The sequence below is a fragment of the Equus przewalskii genome, chromosome 1 (assembly GCF_037783145.1).
Source record: "Equus przewalskii isolate Varuska chromosome 1, EquPr2, whole genome shotgun sequence".
NCBI lineage: Eukaryota > Metazoa > Chordata > Mammalia > Perissodactyla > Equidae > Equus > Equus przewalskii.
This window is the reverse complement of record NC_091831.1, coordinates 14,612,235-14,634,275: the sequence shown is the minus strand read 5'-3', so window position 1 is coordinate 14,634,275 and position 22,041 is coordinate 14,612,235. Positions and strand designations below refer to the sequence as shown.

The following is a 22,041-nucleotide window of genomic DNA, read 5'->3' as shown; positions in this document are numbered from 1 at the left end:
AGGAGGCCTCACTGAAAGTTGAGAGTGGAGCAAAGAACAGGAGCGGGTGAGGGGATGGGCCACGAAGAAAGCTGGAAGGATGGATGCTCCAGGCAGGGCGAACAGCAGATGCCAAGGCCTGGAGGCAGTGGGATGCCAGGTGTGTTTGAAGAGAAGCAAGCAGGCTGCGTGGCTGGCGCAGAGGGAGCCGGGGAGGAGGAAAAGAGGAGGAGGTCAGGGAAAACCAAGGCCGTGCGGTGGTTTCTGTGCGTCCAGCCCTGTGCCCAGCCTTTCCTGCCTTGACCAAGGTGTGGCGTGTCTGTGCAGTTTTAGAATGGGGATCAGCAATCTGCGGCCCCTTGGCCAAATCCATCTGGCTGCCTGGTTTTGTAAATAAAGTTTGATTTGAACACAGCCACACCCGTTCCTTTACATATTGTCTGTGGCTGCATTCAAGCCACAGGGTCAGAGTTGCCTACTTGTGACAGTGACTGGATGAGTGGCAAAGCCTAAAATATTCATTCTCTGGCACTTTATAGAAAAAGCTTGCTGACTTTTTAGGTCCTGGGCTTTGCAGTTAGACTCCGTGGGATCAAACCTCTGCTCATTTATTATCCAGGTGCCCCTGGGCAAGTTACTTACCTTCTCTGAGCTTTAGCCTCCTGTCTGTAAAATGCTGACAATATCCATCTTATCGGGCTTTGTGAGATTAAACAACTAACGTGAAACACACACAGCACCTGATGGGTCCAAATGTTTTTGTTAGGAGGCGTCAGTGGGCGCAGTCTTGGACTCACAAGGACAAGATCACATGGACGAAAGGCGTCAATGGTCTTCATCTCTGTTTCCCTGTCTATTAAGTGGGGATATTTATTTACGAAACTAAAATGAGATGAAGTGTATGGCTTGTAGGAGGCACACCTTAAATGGAAGTTGCTGATTTTGTTGTCGTTAGCCTTACTCTCCATCATCTCCTATGTGCCAGGGCATCTGCACATTCTCCAGGATCTGGGAGAAAAATCCAACATCTGTCTCAATATCCGTGTGCCACTGCCATGCCACTGGCTCCCAGCACATTCTCCAGCTGACAGTGCCTGGGAGGGGGTGGGTATCACGGGGCCTCCGTTTCTACAACTTGGCACCTGGCCTAAACCCACTGCTACCTGAAAGGGTGCCAGCCTGTTCAGACATTTGAATTTGCAAATAATCTCTTGTTTACTGTCGGAGTACCCACAAATGCGAAGCTTGTCATGGGTTTTATTATGCTGCAATGGGTAGTGTTGGGAAAGTCTATCTTTGCAAAGCCCAATTAGTGTATTCATTTACTAGGATCTTGCGTCATCAGGTAAGAGTAGTAAGAGGATCATGACAGCATTTTGCCCGCTAGACCCAGTTTGAGCACATGCTGTTTTGCAGGGGAAGGGAGGAGGCAAACAGCAAGAGTTTTGGTGACGGATAGCAGTCTGGGCTTGGAAAATGTTCACCTTGTTGGAGGACTTTGTCATGCTGCTTGGCTGTGATGACAATCCACTTGAGTTACATTGCATTAAAAAAAAAAAAGGTGGCGAGAGTCCAGTGGTTGAAATGCAGACACCCACATGTATTTATATTTGCAACGCTTGGGCCATGTGTGCGGTGATACGGTGGACTAGAAAGTTGTGGAACTGAAAATAACATATGTCGGTCTCAAGTGCCAGAGGAAATTGTAGCACTGGCGAGGAGAGGAAGGGTACAGATTTAGAGAGGGGGGAAGAAATATGCTCCTTGTTCAGCCGTGGTGTTTATACACAAGCCCTCATTTCTCCTCACACATAATGAACAGCCTCAAAACCGGCAAGAAAACAAATGCAAAATGGGGTGAGTTGATTGGTTCTTTGTGAGCTGGTTGGCTTAATCGACTTCTGGATGGGAAATAAAGTTCTGGCAGGTTGAACTTTGACCCCCCCACCCCTTGCTGTAGTTTTCTGAGTTCCTTGGGATCCTGTTCATGAGAACGATGCTGTGGATGTGGCTGGAACAGGTCGAGGTGGAGATGGTAAGAAAGGAGTTCCCCTTTGCCACAAAACCTCCTTGACTTACAAATGATTAAAAGAAAAATTACAAACCAATTACTTTTGGTCTCTTGAGAGTCAGAAGATTGGCTAGGATTTTTCTGGACTCAGGGACCCCTAAGATCACATTTCTCTCCTGGGTGGGGTGCTATTTTTAAGGCTTGGTTACCACTCTCCCCCTCTAATTCCATGTGTCTATACATATAAATAGAAGTGACTAAATTAAAAAAGAAATAATAGCTTGAATTCACATCTTCTTTTTTTTTTAAATCTTCATGAAAGAAGCGGCTGGTTTGACTTCATTTTCCACGTTTCACTTTGCCTTTCTGACATTATCAGACACAGTCTGAGAACCAAGGCACATTTGGTCTTTGCAAGCAAAACTCAGTAGAGTCTGTGAGTCATCTCTCAGGGTCACCCTGACAACCCGAACCCCAATCCAGACCCCAAAACCAGCTGGAAGCCTCTTATCACAGCCCTTGGCTTGAAATGAGATCACCAAGATTTTAACATACACATTGGTCAAGCCGCTTACACCCTGCCTCACATTTTCTCATCTGCGGAATGGACATAATCCTCTCCCCACCTGCCTGGGCCAGAAGAGAATGGGACAAGGTGGGGAGACACCCAGGGCTGGGCTTGGAGGAGCTGGTGAATGGACAGCCTCTCAGCTCTACACGTCCTGCCTCTCTCTCACCTTACAGGCAAAGTATGGTCAACACCTAGTTTCCATATTCTAATTTCCCTTCTGTTCAGGAGTGAGTTCAGTCTGTCGGGTGCACTGGGCCTGAGACCTTGAGGCTGGGGGCTGAACTACCACAGCGCGAGCACCTCTCATGGGCTGACACCCAGCACTAGGTACTTCACCTTGGTTTGCTCAGTACTCCTCACCTGCGAGAGAGGCATCGCTGGTCCTATTTCACAGAGCAGAAGACTGACAAGCAGCTGCTCCTTCAACACCATTTGGAACTTAACACCCCCAGTAGTTTAAAGAATATTTTACAACCGACCAAAGAAAATGATGCAGCTGTCTGTGGAGAAGGATGGGCGGGTATGCAGAGCAGGGCATTCGAAGACTGGAATCTTGGGAGGGAAGCACCGGATCCTTCCACATCCTGTGTAGTGGGTTGAATAGTATCCCCCTAAAATTTGTGTCTGCCCAGAATATGACCTTTGGAACTAGCATCTTCACAGATATAATTAGTTAATGATCTTGACAGGAAATCTTCCTGGGTTTAGTATGAGCTCTGAATCCAATGACTGGCACTCTTAAAAGAAGAGGAGAGGACCCAGAGACCCAGAGGGAAGAAGGCCGTGTGAAGACAGACAGAGATTGGAGCGATGCAGCCACAAGCCAAGGAGTGCTGGGAGCCACCAGAAGCCGGAAGAAGCAAAGAGGCATTCTCCCCAAGAGCCTTTGGTGGGAGCGCGACCCTGCTGACACCTTGATTTTGGACTTCTGGCTTCCAGAACCGTGAGAGAATAAATTTCCATTGTTTTAAGCCACTGAGTTTGTGGCAATTGGTTATCGCAGCCCTAGCAAATTGATACATCCTGCAGTCCTTAGGGTCAGCCGTTCAGATATGGTCGCCAGAGATAAAGGCAGGCAGGAGCTTGTGTACTTAAACATAGGAACGCCTTGGCTCTGTGAAGGGAAACGTTAAATCTCTTTGGTAAAACAAAACAAAAGGCAGAAATTCCCTTGCTCTTCCCTGGGAGCAGGCCTTAGAGATGGGACCCCCGAGTCTGCAGAGGGGTCCAGCAGCGTGAGGGGTGGGATGGGGGAGTGACGTGAGAGGATATGATTTGTTGCTTTGTTACACAATGTTTTCAGCCGTGGATCTTGCTTTCAAGCTTAAACTGTTGCCGAAATAACAGGCAGGGCAAGGGGATATGAACACACAGAGACTCTCTCTGGTGAAGGGAGAGTGAGCATGGCTGACTTCTATTGGGAAGGTGGGAGGTAAGCGGTTTGAAGACTTGATTATGGAAAAACTGCCCGGGGGGACCCAGATGACATCGCCAATAACTTAGTGACACAGGGTATGGGGAATATTGAGGTAGGCTGGCTGAGCCATATCTCTAAGGGAATGACACAAAAAGTCCTTCAAACGGGGACCGTAACTGGGGGCCTCTGACCCCAGCAGGTGAGCGGGCAGTGGGGTAATTAGCATGGCTGTGGCAACCGAGAGCCCCAACTCGAGGCCAGATTGTGAAGAGGACAAACGATATAATAGATGAAGCAGGACCAGCCAAGAGCCAATTACAGCAGTTCAACTGGGAGATGACTAAAGCAAAAACTACAATCTTGGCAACTGTCCTCGTTAAGTATCTATCCATGTGTGTGAGGGCGTGTGTGTATGCGTATTGTATTTTTTAAAAGAGATTAAGATCTAATAATTACAAGGCTTTATTAAGGCCTCCGAGGAGTCAGAAATGATAATCTTCCCCAAAAGGACACCCAAATTTCTAACCTGGGGCCGAGGGTGTGGCTGGGATGATCTAACCTCAGGAAACTGCCATCTGTCCTTGGGGGGAGGGTGAAGACAGACCTGCTAGGGTGGGGGGAGGAGCTAATTCAGGAGGGTGGGAGGGGGTTCCCGGACTGAAGGGCTCCTTGGCTGGTCTCCACCCAGCAGAGGAAAGACCTCATGTGTGTGTCCATCTCTCTGTTGGTGTCCAGGGAGCTGGGCTTCCCATCAGACTCTCAATCTGCAGCCAAATCGCAGAGGTCAATAATTATTCAAGTCGATGGAAGTGAAGATGTGTTTCATAATGAAACAACAGCTTCCCCAGGTGGAAGGAGACAACACTGGGCAGTGGCTCAGAGCCTTGCTCTGGAGTTTCAAGCCGGAGTTTGAATCCTGCCTCTGGCTGCATGACTCAGATTATGAGATCAGCACCTTGTAAGAGATTATCGCATTGCCTCATCTCCTATGTTGGAGGATTGCGTTCTAGCACTATTAACAGCAGAAATTGAATGAAATGATGTGTGTGAATGAGGGCGTGCCGGCATGTAGTAAGCCCGAGCCAACATAAGCTGTTGTTTCAGGGGCTGGCTCTTTGCTGAACTACATTATCCCCTTTAACATATGCTACTGCCTGGCCTGGGGACATAGGTGCTTTTCCTCCATTCACGCAGGAGGAACCATGGACGCCGGGGACTGGAGGCATCTGCCTGAGCTTCCTCACCTGGTGAGCGCAGGGCCAGCATTTGAATGCAGGACCGTGAGCCTCCAACTCTACTGCCCTGGCTCTGGGTACCATATTGCTCTGTCTCAGATCAAAGTGAAGGGACAAGCAGCAATGGGCACTCCCGTCCATCACACAAGTTAGTGGTGTTGCTGTCCCAAAGGCACCACGGAAGGGCCGCACACCCAGGGGAACAAACCCACTCCATCCTGCTGCCTCTGTGGCCCTGGTACCTCCACATTCTCTGTCTCCTTGTCTCAGTCTTTAATCTTAATCACCATTTGGATGTTCATGACCTGCAGTAGCAGATATCACTAACACACACACACACAGACATATACGCACAAACACCCGTCAGATGCCTGTCTCATGGCTTCTTGCTTTGACAAGCTCCTCGCAGAGTTTTGTCAGGTTCCCTGGAGGTGCACAGGTCCAAGACAGAGAAGGGATGGGAGGCCACTTGTCAGGGCTGTCAAATGACAAACCTCCCAGATCCAGAGCCCTGCTTTTTGGTGGGAAGGAAGCAGTCTCAAGACAACTCATGGGTCCCCTCCCTACTCATTCCCTCCCACCCCTTCCTTGGTGGTCGGTCCTGTAGCATTCCAGGCCCCATTAGCCTCTCTGCTCTGCTGTTTTCTGCCTGGGGATGGAAGGTCAGGCAGCTGCTTGGGGGTGGGTGTATCATTCCAGAACTCCTCTGGTTGCCTGCACAGCCCTCCTTCTGTGGCATCCTTATTACCATCTATATCCCATTGTGTGACTACTACTCAGTGTGTGTATCATCCTCTTGCTGATGGATACTCGGATGGTTTCTGGTTGCGGGCTACTGGGAATAATGCTGCAGTGAACATTCCCATACTTTGGAGCACATCTTTGTTGAATATATACCTGAGAGGAGAATTGCTTGGTTATAAGGTTATGTATATGTTCAACTTTAGAAAAATTCTGCCAATTTTTTCCCCTGTGCACTTGTACCAATGTATATATTACCACTGGCAATGTAGAAGCAAGAATTCCAGTTGCTCCACATCCTTGTCAAGACTTAGTATAATCTTTTTTTTTTTTAACTGTTCTAGTGGGTGTCTAGTGGTATATCATTGTGATTTTAACATGCATTTCCAAAGTTATTTATGTTGAACACTTTTTCTTATGTGTATTGGCCATTCAGACATCCTTTTTTGTGAAGTGCTTAAGTCTTTTGCCCTTTTTCTATTGAGTTTGCTGATATGTTTCTTATTGAGTTATAGGAGCTCTTTGCATATTCAGGATCTGTCTCTTAGGCTTGCCTTCTCACTTTCTTTGTGGTGTTTTTGTTGAACAGAAATTTTAATTTCTTGAGTAAGTTAGTTATGTTTTAATAGATGCTAATGATGCTAAAAGACTGCCAATCATCATAGGAATTATTTCCTTTTGAATGTTATTTCCTACATCATTAAAAAAATTTTTTTAATTGTGGAGAAATTCTTAATTTTAATTATGATTATTGCTTTTTGCATCTTGTTTTAAGAAATTTTTGCCTATCCTGAGGCTACGAGGAATCCTTTTATGTTATCTTCTAGAAGTTTCATTGTTTAACTTGCACATTTAGGTCTATATTCTATCTGGGATTGGCTTTCATGTATGGTGTGAGGTTGGGATGACCATTAGCTTCTTCCACATGTAGACATCCAGTTGGGCCCTGTCATATGCGTGGACCATCTTTCCTCCATGCATTGCAAATGCATCTTTATTGTAAACTGGGTAACCATTCGTGTGAGCATCTGTCTCTGAACTCTGTTCTATTGGCTCAGTGAATACTTCAGGGATGAATGGTGGCTGGTCTGGGCCTCACCGTGTCCCGAGGAAGATGGAGGTGCCAGGCTCTTGCTTTCCGAGGCGATCCTGTGCTTCCTCTTCTGAATCACTTATTCTATCTCTACCCTTTTCTGACTTCTTCCCATAGACACAACTGATTAGCTGGCAAAATTACCAAAATAGCAAAAGCTCATGTAACATTTACCATGTGCCAGGCCCTGTTCTAAATCTGCTTTAACTCATTTAATCTTTACACAAACCCATGATGTAATTACTATTATTATCCCCATTTTCCTGATAAGAAAACTGGGGTACCTGAGACCACACAGGTGGTATGTGCCGGAGCTGGAATTTGAACCCAGGGATTCAGTCTTGAAGTCCATGTCCTTAAGCGCGACACCAGGCTTTCTTTCAGCCAGTGGCAAGAAGGGAAACGGTGGAGGAGGCAGTCACCCTGGCAGAGAAGTAAAGACATCTGAGTTCTTGTCTTGGTTTCTACACCTACTGGATGGGAGATTTGGACCATTAATTAATTCCTCAACTGGAAAGTGAGAGAGTGACGTGATATCTTCAGCTCTGACATTTTACAGCATCATCTATTGGGAAGATTCCTAAAAAGACCGTGGGTTTTTTGGAGAGAAGAAAATTGTGCAGCAGAGACCTGGGTTGAGGCGTAGACGAGGAGGAGTTCAGAGAGAGTGGTGGGAGCTGAGTGAGGAGGTGAGGAGGTGGTGGGGAAGTCGGGGAGTGGCAGGAAGGAACAGGCCCTGCACTCTGGTCTCATCCTTTCCCATCTGCTTATCCCCCTCCTGGACCCTCAGATCCAGCCTATCAGGTTACATGCCAGAGGAAGGGGTGATTGCTAGGTACCAACTTATCTAATTGTCGCCCCTTCTGGAAATTAGTTTGAGAGCATTCCTGTTTATTCCCAAGGCCACGGGTCCTGTGTGAGCCTCTGGGGAGGCAGTTTCTCTGCCCAGAGCTGGCTAATTGTTCACCCACCGTGTCCATTCGCTGGTGAAAATCACCCCGGGCTCTTCTACACGGACACCAAGTGTCCACGGGGGGCAGTCACGTGACCTCGGAGGCCGTCACAGCCCGGGGCTGGGGGCCTGGGAACAGCCTTTTGTCATTAACTCCTGGACAGGGACAGTGGTGGTGGTCGGGGGGGAAGCAGTTAAAAAATAACTTGGAAATGTCACACAAGTAATATCTGCTATTTTAAGAAAAATTTAGAAAATTCGGATACAGAAGAAAAAGGAAACATAAAGTTACCTGTAATCCCTTAATCCAGAGATAGTCACCGTTAACATTGAGTGATTCTCTTTAGAGGTTTTTTGGATCTTTTCATTTCCCTCTTTCTTTGTAGATCTCTCTCTGTCTCCGTATGTATGATATGTATAGATATAAATATGCAATAAATATACATACACACATATATATTTACCTTTTTTATCAAAATAGATTCCACTTCTCTGGAGCTAGATTTTCAACTTTGGCAGCATATCATAAGCATTTTCCACATCGCTCAACGTATATTATTACCCTTAAGACCTGCATGAAAGCCCAGAGGAGATCGTTTCCCGTTAAACATCGTGAACATGCTTATTCAGGCATTTTTTAACACAGTTTTGATTATTTCCTTAGGAAATTTTTGAAAATATCAGAATGAGTATGTCCCAGTGATTTAATATGTCCCACTGGTAATAAAGTTCTTAATACTGTCTTCATCATTATCAATAAACATTTATATGCAGTCATGCGCTGCCCAACAATGTTTCAGTCAATGACGGACGCATATATGATGGTGGTCCCGTAAGATGAGTACCATACAGCCTAGGCGTGCAGTGGGCTGTACCATCTAGGTTTGTGTAAGTGCATGCTGTGATGTTCATACAAGGACAAAATTGCCTAAGGATGCATTTCTCAGAACGTATTCCTGTTAAGTGAGGCATGACTGTAGTACCAACAACATTAACAAGTACTTTTTAATCGAATGCCTTATATATTACCAACTCTGTCTACATGTAATCTCATTTAATTTTCCAGAGAGGTATGTAGCTATTAAATTCATTTATTCTCATTTCATAGCTGTGAAACCTGAGACCTCAGGAGGTTAAATGACTTCCCCAGGTCACCCGACTGAGAAAAGGAGGGACATGGACCAGGTCTGGGTTGCTCTCGCTCTGCTGTGCTCCCCGCACCCAGCAGGTGTGCGGGGCCTCCTGGAATGAGGCCCAGCTCTCAAACGCTGTGGACGGGAGAGTGGTGTCTACAGCTGACTGGAGATTGGCATCTGCCACGGGAGAAGCCGCACGGGGCGTGATGCACGCCGGGGCTCTGTGGGGACAGGTGGGCTGTGGCTTCAGAGCAGCCTTCCTGGAGCTGAGCCTCCAACGATGGGGACAGGGAGACACAGAGCTGAGAGAGCCCGCCAAGCAGCGGGCACAGCCTGAGCAGAGGGGCGAAGTCAAGGAAACCCGACAACTCCCTTGGGCTCACGTCCCCTGTACCAAGATCCGCTTACAGCAGACCTGTTCCAGCACCTTCTCCAGACACTGACATCGAATGTGCAGTGTCACAGGCAACAGGGGTAATAATGGAAACTTAATTTTCTGTTAAGCCGTCTTATATATATTTAAATCATTTCATTATATAGATAGAAATGTTTTCTGATTTCTTTTTCCTCAAAATGGTAATAGCCTTTCGCCTGATTATAAGAATGATATCTATTCAATTGTGAAAAATAAAATTTTACGCAATACAGACAAGCATAAAGACAAAAGCAAGAACAAGCAGAAACCCCCCACCCTGGGATAAATACTTGACATCCCAGCTTCCAGCTTTCTGAGCCCACAGCCTAGAGGAGTTCTACACAAATGGGATCAGGCCAGACTCACTCTCCTACTGCATGTTTTCCCACTCAACAGTCTGGTTTGGACGCCTTCCTCGTCATGACGTTTGGATTTCCATCATTATTTTTATTTATTTTTGCAGAGTCTGACTTACAGTCATTCAAATGGACAGATTTCTGGTGTATGAAATGATCATTAAAGTGCACAGAAATTGGGGTTTGACTCTTGAAATGACGTCCTTGAGCTTCTCAAAGTGACGCGGGCTTTGTGAGCCGTGGTGGCCCGTGCATAAGGGGCCTTCCTGTCTAGGTTTTTTATGTTTACTTTTTTATTATGCAAATTTTCAAGCTACTTAATGCAGAGAGAACAGTACAATGAACTCTCAAATGCCCATGGCCGGATTTGACGACAATCAAGATTTTGCCGTATTTGCTTGGTCTCTCCCTTATTTAGTTTTTCTTTTGCTGAAATATTTTAAAGCAAATCCAGTTATCTTGTCACTTTATCCCTGCATCACTTAGAATGCATCACTTGGGGAAAAAAAGATACTTTCTTATGTAGCCATAATGCCAGTACCACACCTAACAAAAGGAACCCCAATTCCCTGGGGTCACCTGGTTTGTCATCAGATTTCCCTATTAGTCCCCAAACTGTCATTTTCACAATTGTTTTGCTTGAATCAGGAACCAAACAGGGAGAATACTTTTCATTTGGTTGTTGTGTTTCTTAAGTTTGTTTTCTAGAGCTATCGTCAAATATTAACTTACACAGCAAAATAGTAATTCATGAATTTCAATTATCTTTCAACCCTTGTGTTTACATCAAGGGGAAAGTCTCAGCTCATTGTCAGTAGGTTTTTAGCCCTTCTCTAGAGGACTTCTTTTTTTTTTTTTGGTGAGGAAGATTGGCCCTGAGCTAACATCTATTGCCAATCCTCCTATTTTTGCTTGAAGAAGATTGTCACTGAGCTAACATCTGTCCCAATCTTCCTCTTCTTTGTATGTGGGATGCCACCACCACACAGCTTTATGAGCCATGTGTAGGTCCATGCCCATAATTCAAACCCGCGAACCCCGGGCACCAAAGTGGAGTGCGGACACTTAACTACTATGCCACCAGGCGGCTCCTCTAGAGTACTTCTAAGATCTCCCCTGCTTGCTTATGATTTTCTTTCCGTCCAGCCCTCCTTTCTTCCTCACTTTCTAAGTAAGCAGCCCTCAAGCCCACAGTCTTAAACAGGCAACCTTATCAGACAGATCTTAATAACATTCTTTCCTCTGCATTGTGGTTCCTAGTACTGGGCCATTTTCTATTTATGGCAACTGACACTGATACTCTGTTGAGGGTTGTATGGTTCTTGGTTTTTTTTTTTTTAAGAAAATACATTTATCTGAGTAAATGAATGGAGCAGTTAAAGGACATCCATGCCAGGGATGACATGCAAACACATCAGCCCTTCTGGAAAGTGGCTTCAGGACGGAAGACGCTGCTTTTCCTTCTCTTCTGAAGGGTATTTAGAGCATTCCCAATTCTTCCAATAGTAAAAACAATGCCATAATGAATAATCTTATACGTATACTTCTGTGCCCCTGGCTGATTGTTTTCTTAGGATACATGTTTTAGAAGTGGAATTGCTGATTTCAAAGGGTACGACTCTCTTAAAAAGCCGTGGCTCCCTAATCAGAGTGTGTTTGCTTAATTGAACGTTTGTTTCTGTTTCTATCATTTGGTGACTCAGCGTCATACTTGGAACATCAGTTGTACAGGGTTGGTCTCAGGCTTCCCGGACTTTTTCTCTGTGTCCCCAGACTGTGATGGTGGAGTTTTTACCCCTGCTTTCCATGGTCTTTCTGCCTCATTCCTTCCAGTAACTTCCTTTCTCATTCTTCTACCCTCCCTAATATGTTACTTCTCAAGTACGATGAGCTGGGAAATAGATAAACAAGTTTGTTCTGATTGTGTCTAAATTAAGGGTAAATAGGCTCTGAGTGAGGGTCGGATGGGAGGAATATGAGGGAAGGGCAGCTGCTGGTGATGATAATGGGAGTTATTGCTACTTATGGCAGATAAAGTGACAACGAGAGGATCATCGGTCCCTTGCAGTCCCATGGAGATTTTACGGGATACAACGTGGGTTTGCTAACTGCCTCCCTCTGTCCTTACAGCAGTTTGATGGAGATGGAGTCAGCATGGTGACCTTCAATTTGTGGAGGAGGATCTACGGTTCAGAGAGGCCAAGTGATTTTCCAAAGGCCACACAGCTGGCTCACGGCAGAGCTGTGATTCAAATCCAGATCTCAACACCAAATCTGGTGAGTTTTGCACTCTTTCCTCTTGTCTGCTCACTGCCTGGGCCAGAGGCACCCTGGGGGTTCTGAACAATGAGTGTCTGCTGGAGGAGGGGTGCTAGGCAGGGAAGAGTCTTCTAACAGCAAAGAACCAGCACGTCATGGGGCTTGTGCCCAGCCAGAGCATGGACAAGGTCCAGGGAGGGGGACAGGCAGATTCAGGGGAGTTGGGCTGCTAGGGGTGAGGCTTTTCCATGGCTCAAGATGTCCTCAGCCAAAAGGACAGCTGGGCAGGACTAGGGGCCAAGAACTCTAAGTCCCCGTGACCCCTCAGCCTCCCGGCTGTGGAAGGAGGAGCAGGGCCCCAGGATCCCTGAGCTGGTTCTGGAGCCTTCATGGCTGTGTGCCCTGCGCCAAGAACACCCCATCTCTGAGCTTCCGCTGAAAAGATGGGCTCGGACCCAGCTCAGGGGCCTTTCCCCTGCAATCCCGGGGAGGTCAGCCTCCCTCGGCCCCTCTCTCGGGAACCCAGCAACTAAAGCAGCTCTGTTCTTGTTTTCAGTTTTTAAAAAAATTCTTAAGACTTAACTGGAAGGATTCTGATGCCAACAGTTTTCTGAACAACTGAACAAAATGATCTTGTATGTTCCATTCTCGTCTCCTCCTGAGTTTCCACTCCTGGGTCACGGTACTCCCCTGGCCCCATGTTAGGCAATGCCCTGGGAGATAGCTTCGGGTGCTCCACCTCCTCCCCTCCAGTGTTTTCTATCCATCCCACTTCCTCCATTTCCCATTTAGCCCCCTGCCACCATCCTGGCCCTGCACAGCCTCCTTGCCTCCTCAGTGGCCTCCCTGCCTTTAGGGCCCTGTGCTCGGCTCTCCACACAGGCGTGATCAGAGGCTCTCGCTGTGGGCAGGAGGAAGCCCAAGGTGGGAGGCGACCCAGCCCTCAGTCCTGCCCTCCTCTGGCTCTCCTTGCCCTCCTGCTCCGTGTCTAACCGGGGAGACTTTTTCAGGTTTCTGAACACTCTCTGTTCTCTCTTGTATCGGGCCTGTGCCCAGGCTGTGCCCTCTGCCCCTTGTCATCTCGAAGCCATCGGACTTGTCCTGCAAGACTCAGCTCAAGTGTCGTGTCCTCACTGGGTCTCACGTAGCACCCCGCCCCCACGGCCAGGTCACTCCTGTGTCCCCACAGCTGTTATGAAGCACTACCACATCCCTCCTCCCAGGTCTGGGTTCCAGTGGACTCGTAGATCCTACCTGCCGACCCTTGGAACTCTCCGTCTGCAGCTTTCTGAACACAAACTGTAAAAAATCCAAAATGTACAACAACGAGGCATTTACACTGAGCACCTAGAGCAGACGCCATCACGCCGATTTCGTTGATTGATTATTTTTCTAGAGAGCACAGTTAAACGGTTCCTGATTTTCTTCCATTATCATCAGTATCAATTCTTTTCCAGGTAGACTGTACGGTGAATATTTGTGTCATTGATCAGTTTTTTGGCCCTTGTAAAGTTTTATAAGTTATAACAGTTTCTGTTGGAATTTTCTTTTGTGGGTGTTATTTCTACCCAATCCAGGCTTTCTGGAACAAATTTTGTGGTAAATTTAAAAAAATTAGTTAACATTTGGGGCCAGCCCCGTGGCCTAGAGGTTAAGTTTGGTGCACTCTGCTTTGGCGGCCCAGGTTCGAAGGTTTGGATCCCGGGCAAAGACCTACACCACTCATCAGCCATGCTGTGGAGGTGTCCCACAAACAAGAGAGAGGAAGACTGGCACAGTTGTTAGCTCAGGGCTAATCTTCCTTAAGAAAAAAAAAATTATTTTTTAGAGCAGTTTTAGTTTCATAGCAAAATTGAATGGAAAATACAGAGAGTGCCCATGTACCCCCTGTCCCCACACATGCACCACCTCCCCACTGTGGACCTCCCCCACCATAGGAGTCCATTTGTTACAACAGATGAACCCACAGTGACATGTCATTATCACCCAAAGTCCATAGGTTGAGTTAGGGTTCACTCTTGGTGGTGTGTGTGCTGTGGGTTTTGAAAAATATATAATGACCTGTATCCACCATCACGGTATCATACAGAATATTTCACTGCCCTAAAATTCCTGTGCTCTGCCTATTGGTCTCTCCCTCCACCCAACCCCTGTGATACAAATGCCATCAGGATGACTTCAATCTCTTCTTAATTCCAAATCTATTATAAGTTTTAACATGTTCAATTTGAACTGTTGTCAGTATGACTGATTAAAAATTAATCCGTATTTATTTCTCAGGTTATTTATGTGAAAATTGTGAGGAACCTCCCATTGGATGTTCCAGGCTTCCTCTAGGAGCAAAGATTAGCCAGGTGAAAATGGAGGAGTCAGACTGTCCCTTTTCAGACTCTGCCATCTGTCTTCTCTGAACCAGAGCTCATCTCTCTCCCAGTGACTCAGAGAGCTTACGTCTCCGCTCAAGGTCATGGAGCTTCCGTTGAGGTCAGAATCAGGACCCAATCCCAGTCAGCCTGGCTCCAAAGCTGATATTCCTCCGTCGAGCCCCTGCCCTGCCCCACAACTGTCCCAGGTGAGTCCTCTGGTGGAGGGTAGCAGCAGCCGACCATGAATGATCATGGAGCGGACCACATCTGCCCTGGCTTCAGAGGGTCGTGGCGCACTGTGGAAGCCTCTTAGAAGCGGGAGTCTGGCTTCGAGACCTAGACTCCAATCTACCTTCGGTAGGAGCTTATTTAAGTGCTTCACCTTTTCTGACTCCTGGTTTCCTTATTTTAGGATTCATTCATTTGACAAATATTTATCGGACTCACACTACAGGCCAGATGGTGTGTAGGTGCCAAGGATACAGCCATGAACCAAAGAAAGCTTCTGACCCCATGGAATTGACCCTGGACGAGATGGTCTCTGAATCCTCTGAGCTTGGTGATTTTGTGGGGAGGAGGGCCAGGAGAAAGGAGAGGGGACATATTGTAGGGCTGTGGAATCAGTTCAAGGCCAGTCTTTGTCCAAAAGCAGTTTCTCACTGGGTGGGGAAGACAGGCTGCCCACTGTGAAGCAACCAGAGACACAATGTCCCTCTGAGGACGTCAAGACCCTGCATCATTTGGCCCCTCTTGTCCTCTCTGGCGTCCTTGCAGGCCAATCTTTCTTCAGCTCTCCAGCCAGATCCTTTCCAGCCTGTCTTGGTCTGGATCCCCCAGAAGCCAGCTCTGAGAGTAGCAATTTGAGTGCACACGGTTGATTTGGGAGGTGATGCTGAGAAATGATAGTGGCGGAGTGTGGAAGTAAGACAGGGAAGACGTGTGTCTCCTATTGGCAGGTTATTTTTCCAGGGCAGTTGGAACTCAATCCTGATGGAGGGCTCTGGGAAATGGTGTGGGACATGCTGTGCTAGGGGTGAGAAAGCTCGGGTGTTCACCCACCAACTCCTATTGGGCATTACTGGGGGCTGCTCCTAGAGGCATCGACTTCCCAGCACTCCAGCCTGTTCCAGGCAGCGACCAATAGAGAGCCCTCAGGCAGAGACTCATGGGTGTGTGCAGGAGGGCACTGTAGGTGTGTGCTGGAAACATAAGTGCTGATATGGAATGTGGGAGACGCTGCTATAAGGCCTCAGGGCCTTTGTACTTACTGTTCCTCTAGTTGGAGCAGCCATCTCCCTAGCTCTCTGAAGGGCTGGCACCTCATCCTTCAGCTCTCAGCCCAGAGTCTCTTTCTCTGACAGATGCTCTCTAAATTAGCACCCGCCCCCAGAACGCTCCATCATATCATCTCGTTTATTTCTTTCACAGTGAGTGTCACAATCGGAAATTAGCTTATATATTTGCTCGTTTGCAGGCACTGCTGTATCTCTAGTGCCTAGGGAAGCATCTGGCTCATAGTTGCACCTCCATAACTATTTTCTGCATACACATGTGCCTTGTCATCTACGCTCCAGCTAGATACAAACACGCCTTCCTCTGCCACCCCCACACTTACTACCAGCTAGGGGCAGTGAAGATTGAGTTCGGGTTATGGGAACATGACGGCACTGCTCAGGATTTCACATACATTGGCTAGACGTTTGCTCATCAGAAAAGTCTGCGTTCTGTAACGTCCCTGTGCTTTGGGGACAGATGGTGCTGATATACCAGCAAGGTGAGGGAGGCAGTGCCCAATATCGATGGCAGTAATTGAGCTTCCAAGTTCCTGAATGACTGGGTGTTTTTGCCTCTGATGTAAACGTACGGATCCTGTCTGACAGCCGACTTGTAGGTATTAAACGCACGAGAGCCCAGTGAATGTCCTTCAAGATAAATTTCATGTCATCTTTTCTTGTGCAAAGAGGTTTATTCCATCCCTTCGAAAATCTGTAGGGTATCCTGCTTCTATTTTTTTATGACTATATTTAGTTTGCTTTGAAGATGAATAAAACTGAGATGCTATTATGTTCCTTTCCTACTTTGCAGCATCCAGAATCTCCTTTGCTATTAATACTCCAGAGAAACAGATTTCTTTGATTTTTTTCCTTCAGTTTAGAAGATCAAAAGCTGCCAGAAATTGTTTCAAAAGAAAAATAAATCTCTGAGAAGTTGGATTTGAAATTCCGAGGGGCCAGCGCCTGCGTCCGCTGTGTTAGGAGCCATGTAATGAGAGAGTTGCTCTGACTGTGGCGCCTGGCCCCTTCGGCGTCCCCTCCTCTCCCGGGGAAGCCCCGCCTCAGCCTCTACCATCTGCTTTCTCTTGTGAAATCTTAGAATATTGGGCCTAAAATTAAATTTCTTCTAAATCTGAGCAGGCAGCGTCATTTCCCAAAGAGACTGATTAAAATAAATGACTGTCAATCTTTGGAAAAATCCAGTATTTCTTGGAGATGAGGACGCAGATTGTAGAAAGTTTTGAATGAAGGATTCAATTTTCTTTTTGGGTCTGAACATAAACGTTGCAATTATGTTTCATCACATTATGTCTCATCAATTCTATCATAAAGAATTGCCGCTCCTCTCTGCTTTGAGGGTGTAGCAACCGTCTCCCCCCACTTTCTTGTGTGCCTTGGGACATTTGTGCTTTGGGCTGCCAACAGGACATGGGGTCTTAGGATGCTGGTGGATGGCGTATTTGGGAGGGGGACAGAAAATCTCAGAAACTCCACTGGTGGAGTTTGGCTACCTGGTAGGAGACAGAAATCAAGGAGGAGAGAGGTCTAAGGGCGCCTGAGAGATGCTCTGGGGTAAAAGAGTAGAGACTGGATTCGAAGAAGAATCTCCGTGATGACGCCACTGGAGCTGAATCCTGAAGATGGGTCCTTCCCTGGTTCCCAACTCAGCCTTGTTCTGAGATTATATAAACATTAAAAAGAAAAAAGTTAGAAAATACACAGCAAAATGGATTAATGACAAGAATTAGAAAAAGAAGAAAAAAAAAAGAAAAAATAACACCATTCACAATCCCACCCACTCTGAAAGACTAGTAACACTTGGTATCATTTTCTACTTTGACTATGAAATGATATGATATTAGCATATATACACATAGGCTGTAAGTACATAAATATGTATATATGTACACATTTGGACCATACATGTATATGTATACATACATATTTTGATAAGTAAACAAGCATATTATATATTCCTACTTTTGTGACTTGCTTTTCTCCTGATATATTGTAAAGATCTTTCATGTCCATAGACACATATTTTCATTTATATAATTTTTTAGTTTTTTGGGAAATAATTTTAGACAAAAGAAAGTTGCAAAAAATAGTACAGAGTCCTGTATGGACTTCGCCAAGCTTCCCCTAATGTTTACGTCTTTCATAACCACAGCATGATGATCAAAAATAAGAAATTAAGGGCCGGCCAGGTGGTGCAGCAGTTAAGTTCGCACGTTCTGCTTTGGCGGAGGCCTGGGGTTCGCCAGTGCGGATCCGGGGTGTGGACATGGCACTGCTTGGCTAAGCCAGGCAGTGGCAGGCGTCCCACATATAAAGTAGAGGAAGATGGGCACGGATGTTAGCTCAGGGCCAGGCTTCCTCAGCGAAAAGAGGAGGATTGGCAGCAGATGTTAGCTCAGGGCTAATCGTCCTCAAAAAAAAAAAAAAGAAATTAATGTTGCTGAACCACAGACTTCATTTGGACTTCTTCAGTCTTTCTACCTATGTCTCTTTTCTGTTCCCGGATCCAGTCCGGGATCCCACCCTGCGTTTAGTTGTCTCCTTAGTCTCCAGTCTGTGACAGCTCTTCAACCTTTTCTTGTTTTTCGTGGCTTTGACACTTTTAAAGAGTCAGTTATATCTTAGAACGCCCCTCAATTTGTTTTTTTCTGCTATTTTCACATGATTAGATTGAGGTCGTAGATTTTTGGTAAGGATACCAAGCCTGTGTCCTTCTCAGTGTATCATCGGGGCTACACCTGGTGACATATCTCATCACTGGTGATGTTAACCTTGATCACTTGCTTAAAGTGACGTCTGCTGGATTCGTCCGATATAAAGTCATTATTTTCCCCTTTGCAATTAATAAGGCTTAGGGGAGATATTTTGAGAGCGTACAAATATCCTTTTTCTGCTCAAATGTTAGCCTGCTGATTTTAACATCCGCCAGAGGACTAATTGCAACACTATTGCTGTGATGTTCTAACGGCGATTTTCTTTTTTCTTTATTTGGTGATTTTCTATTTGCTTTGTTTCAGTCCTTCATTTATTAACTGGAATTCTTCTGTACTGAAGAACAGTTCCTTCTTTCTTTCTTTCTATTTATCTATCTATCCATTTATTTGTTTATATGAATATGGCCTCATAGATATCTGTTCTAGTCAATGGTTATAATCCATTGTTATTTTTATTTATTTTGTCATTCAAGCTATTCCAGCTTGGAACTTTGGGAGCTCTTTCTGGTTGGTTCCTGGGCCTTTTCATGGCCCCCTCCCAACCTCCCCGCCCCCCACCCTGCCCCGCTGGAAACCTGCACCCTCCTTTTGAGCACTTCCTTACTGTCTGGCACCTGGAGATGCTTCATGTATATATGAAGCATTGTGTATTTTCTCTGCCCAATCTTGAATCAGCCACTTCTCCAAGGAGCCCTGGTTCCTTTTATCAGAAAAGGGTGTTTAGAAACAGCGATCTGGCTAGATGTCCTCATGGCTGTTTGGCCGTCGTTGCTTCTATGCCTTCTCGGCAGACAGAGCTTGCAAATGTATATATGCGAGCTATTCAGTGTGTACACACATAGTTACCTTCATTTCTTAAAAAAGTCCATGAATTTATACTGATACCTCTCATTCCAATCCAACATTTTAGGGCTCATTCTATCTTTCTCATTTTCTTTCTTTATAACTTCCTCTGACATGAGAAACCTGGCTTTCATTATCTACAATGTGTTTATTTAATTGTTCAACTATTCTACACACATAAAGCAGTTTCAGACTAGCTAGCTCTTCCTGTAACTAAAATAAAGTATTTGTGTACAGTTATTTCATCTTTAGCCTAAAAATATTCAGTCAGCATATTATTTCCCAAAGTAACGTAGGTTAGCTCTTTTTCCCTCGCCCCCTTCAGTGTGGTTATGAGTCATTTGTAACACTGGCAGCTCCCTCTGTGACACTTGGTCTCCCATTTGAAGTACCTCCCCATCTTGATTTTTTAAAGTTACCTACAGTAAACTTCACTCTTTGTGGAGTATGGTTCTATCACTTTTGACAAATTCATGGAGTTGTGTATCCACCACTCCAGTACTATACAGAACGTGTCATCGCCCCCAACAGTTCCCTCATGTGGCCTCTTTCTAGACAACTCAGCAATTTGTTTTCCATTTCTACAGTTTTCTTTTTTCCAAAATGTCATATAAATGGAATCATACAGACCGTTTGGGTCTGAATTCCATCACCTTGCAAGTGCATCTAAAATTCATCCATATTGTTGTGTGTGTCAATAGTTCACTTCTTTTTATTGCCAAGTAGTATTCCATTTTATGGATGTACCACCAGTTGATTTTTTTTTTCCATTTACTGATCGAAATCCATATGGTTTTTTTTTTTCCAGTTTTTAACAATTATAAATAAAACTGCTTTAACCATTTGTGTCAGGGTCTTTTTGGTTTGTATACATAAACGTTTATCTCTTAGGTAAATATCTAGGTGTGGGATTGCTAGTCATGTGTTATGTGTATATTTAACCTTGGTAAGAAAATGCCATTTGTTGTTGTACCCAAACAAGTGGTTGTACCATTTTGAATTTCCACCAGCGACGTTTGAGAATTCCAGTTCTCTGCATCTTCACTAGCACTTGATATTGTCAGTTTTTAATTGTAGCCACTCTAATAGATGTATAGTATGATCTCTCTGTGATTCTAATTTTCATTTCCCTAGTGACTAATGATGTTGAGCATCTTTTCATGTGCTTACTTGACATATGTACATCTTCTATGGTGAAGTGTCTGTTAAGGTCTTTTAAATATTTTTTTCTTTATATCTTTTGTCCATTTTTAACTAGTTGGTTTTTCTTACTGATTTTTTTTTTTTTTTTTTTTTTTGTGATTAGCCCTGAGCTAACATCTGCTGCCAATCCGCTTCTTTTTGCTAAGGAAGAGTGGCCCTGAGCTAACATCAATGCCCATCTTCCTCTATCTATGTGGGACGCCTGCCACAGCATGGCTTGACAAGCGGTACATAGGTCTGCACCTGGGATCTGAACCAGCGAGCCCCGGGCCACCAAAGCAGACGTGCGAACTTAATTGCTGTGCCACTGGGCCGGCCCCTTCTTACCGTTGAGTTTTGAGAGTTCTTTACATACTCTGGAAACAAACCTTTTGTCAAAAATATGATTTGCAAGTATTTTTTCTACTCTGTGACCAGTACATTCATTTTCTTAAGTGTCTTTTGTAGAGCAAAAGTTTTTAATTTTGATAAAGTTCTATTTATCAGAATTTTTCTTTTATGGGTTGTGCTTTTGGTGTCATATCTAAGAAATATTTGTTAACCTAAAGTCACAAAGGTTTTCTCCTGTTTTCATCCGGAAATTTTATAGCTTTATATAATCGATTTGGGGTTAATTTTTGTATAAACTGTGAGGTATAGATTGAGGGTTTTAAAAATTTTTTTGCATTTGGACAACCAATTTTTGCCAGCATTATTTGTTGAAAAGACTAGTCTTTCTATATTGAGCTGCCTTTGCACCCTTCTCAAAAATCAGTTGACTATTTGTGTGGGTCTATTTCTGGACTTTCTAATATGTAAATTGATGAACGCATCTATCCTTTTGCCAGTACCATGCTGTCTTGATTGCTACAGCTTGACATAAGGTTAAAATTGGAGTATGAGTTCTCCAACTTTGTCCTTTATCAAAATTGTTTTGGCTATTCTAGTTATTTTACTTATCCATATAAATTTTGGAAACAGCTTGTTTGTATCTGCAAAAAAGCTTGCTTGGGGTTTTGATTGAGATTGTGTTAAATCTATAGATCAGTCTGCAGAGAAGGGACATCTTAACAATATTGAGCCTTTCAACCCCTGAGCCTGTTATCTTTTTCTATTTATTTAGGTCTTCTTTTACTTTTTCATCAGTGTTTTGTAGTTGTTAGCATACAGATTCTGCACATGTTCTGTTTGATTTATAGCCAAGCATTTAATTTTTTGGTGCTATTGTAAATTGTACTGTCAAAATTTTAAATTTCAGTTGTTCATTCCTAGTATATAGAAATGGGATTAATTTTTGTATGTCGACTTTTTCTTAATCCTGCAACTTTCAGTTCAAGGAGCTTTTGGTAGATTCTTTGTAACTTTTTACATAGACTATCACATTGTCTGTAGATGAGACAGTTTTATTTGTTATTTTATAATCTGCATGCCTTTTATTTCTTTTCCTTGCCTCCTTGTGCTGGGTAGGACTCCAGTAAG

General features: G+C 44.8%; 1 long non-coding RNA gene across 1 annotated transcript; it reads left to right on the top strand.

Moving 5' to 3' along the window:
* The first annotated feature begins 11,613 nt into the window (after positions 1 to 11,613).
* On the top strand, positions 11,614 to 17,669 carry LOC139078939 (uncharacterized). Its single transcript, XR_011532143.1, has 4 exons — positions 11,614 to 11,738; positions 12,037 to 12,183; positions 14,582 to 14,737; positions 14,944 to 17,669. It is a non-coding gene; the product is annotated as an uncharacterized lncRNA (long non-coding RNA).
* Positions 17,670 to 22,041: the final 4,372 nt, after the last annotated feature.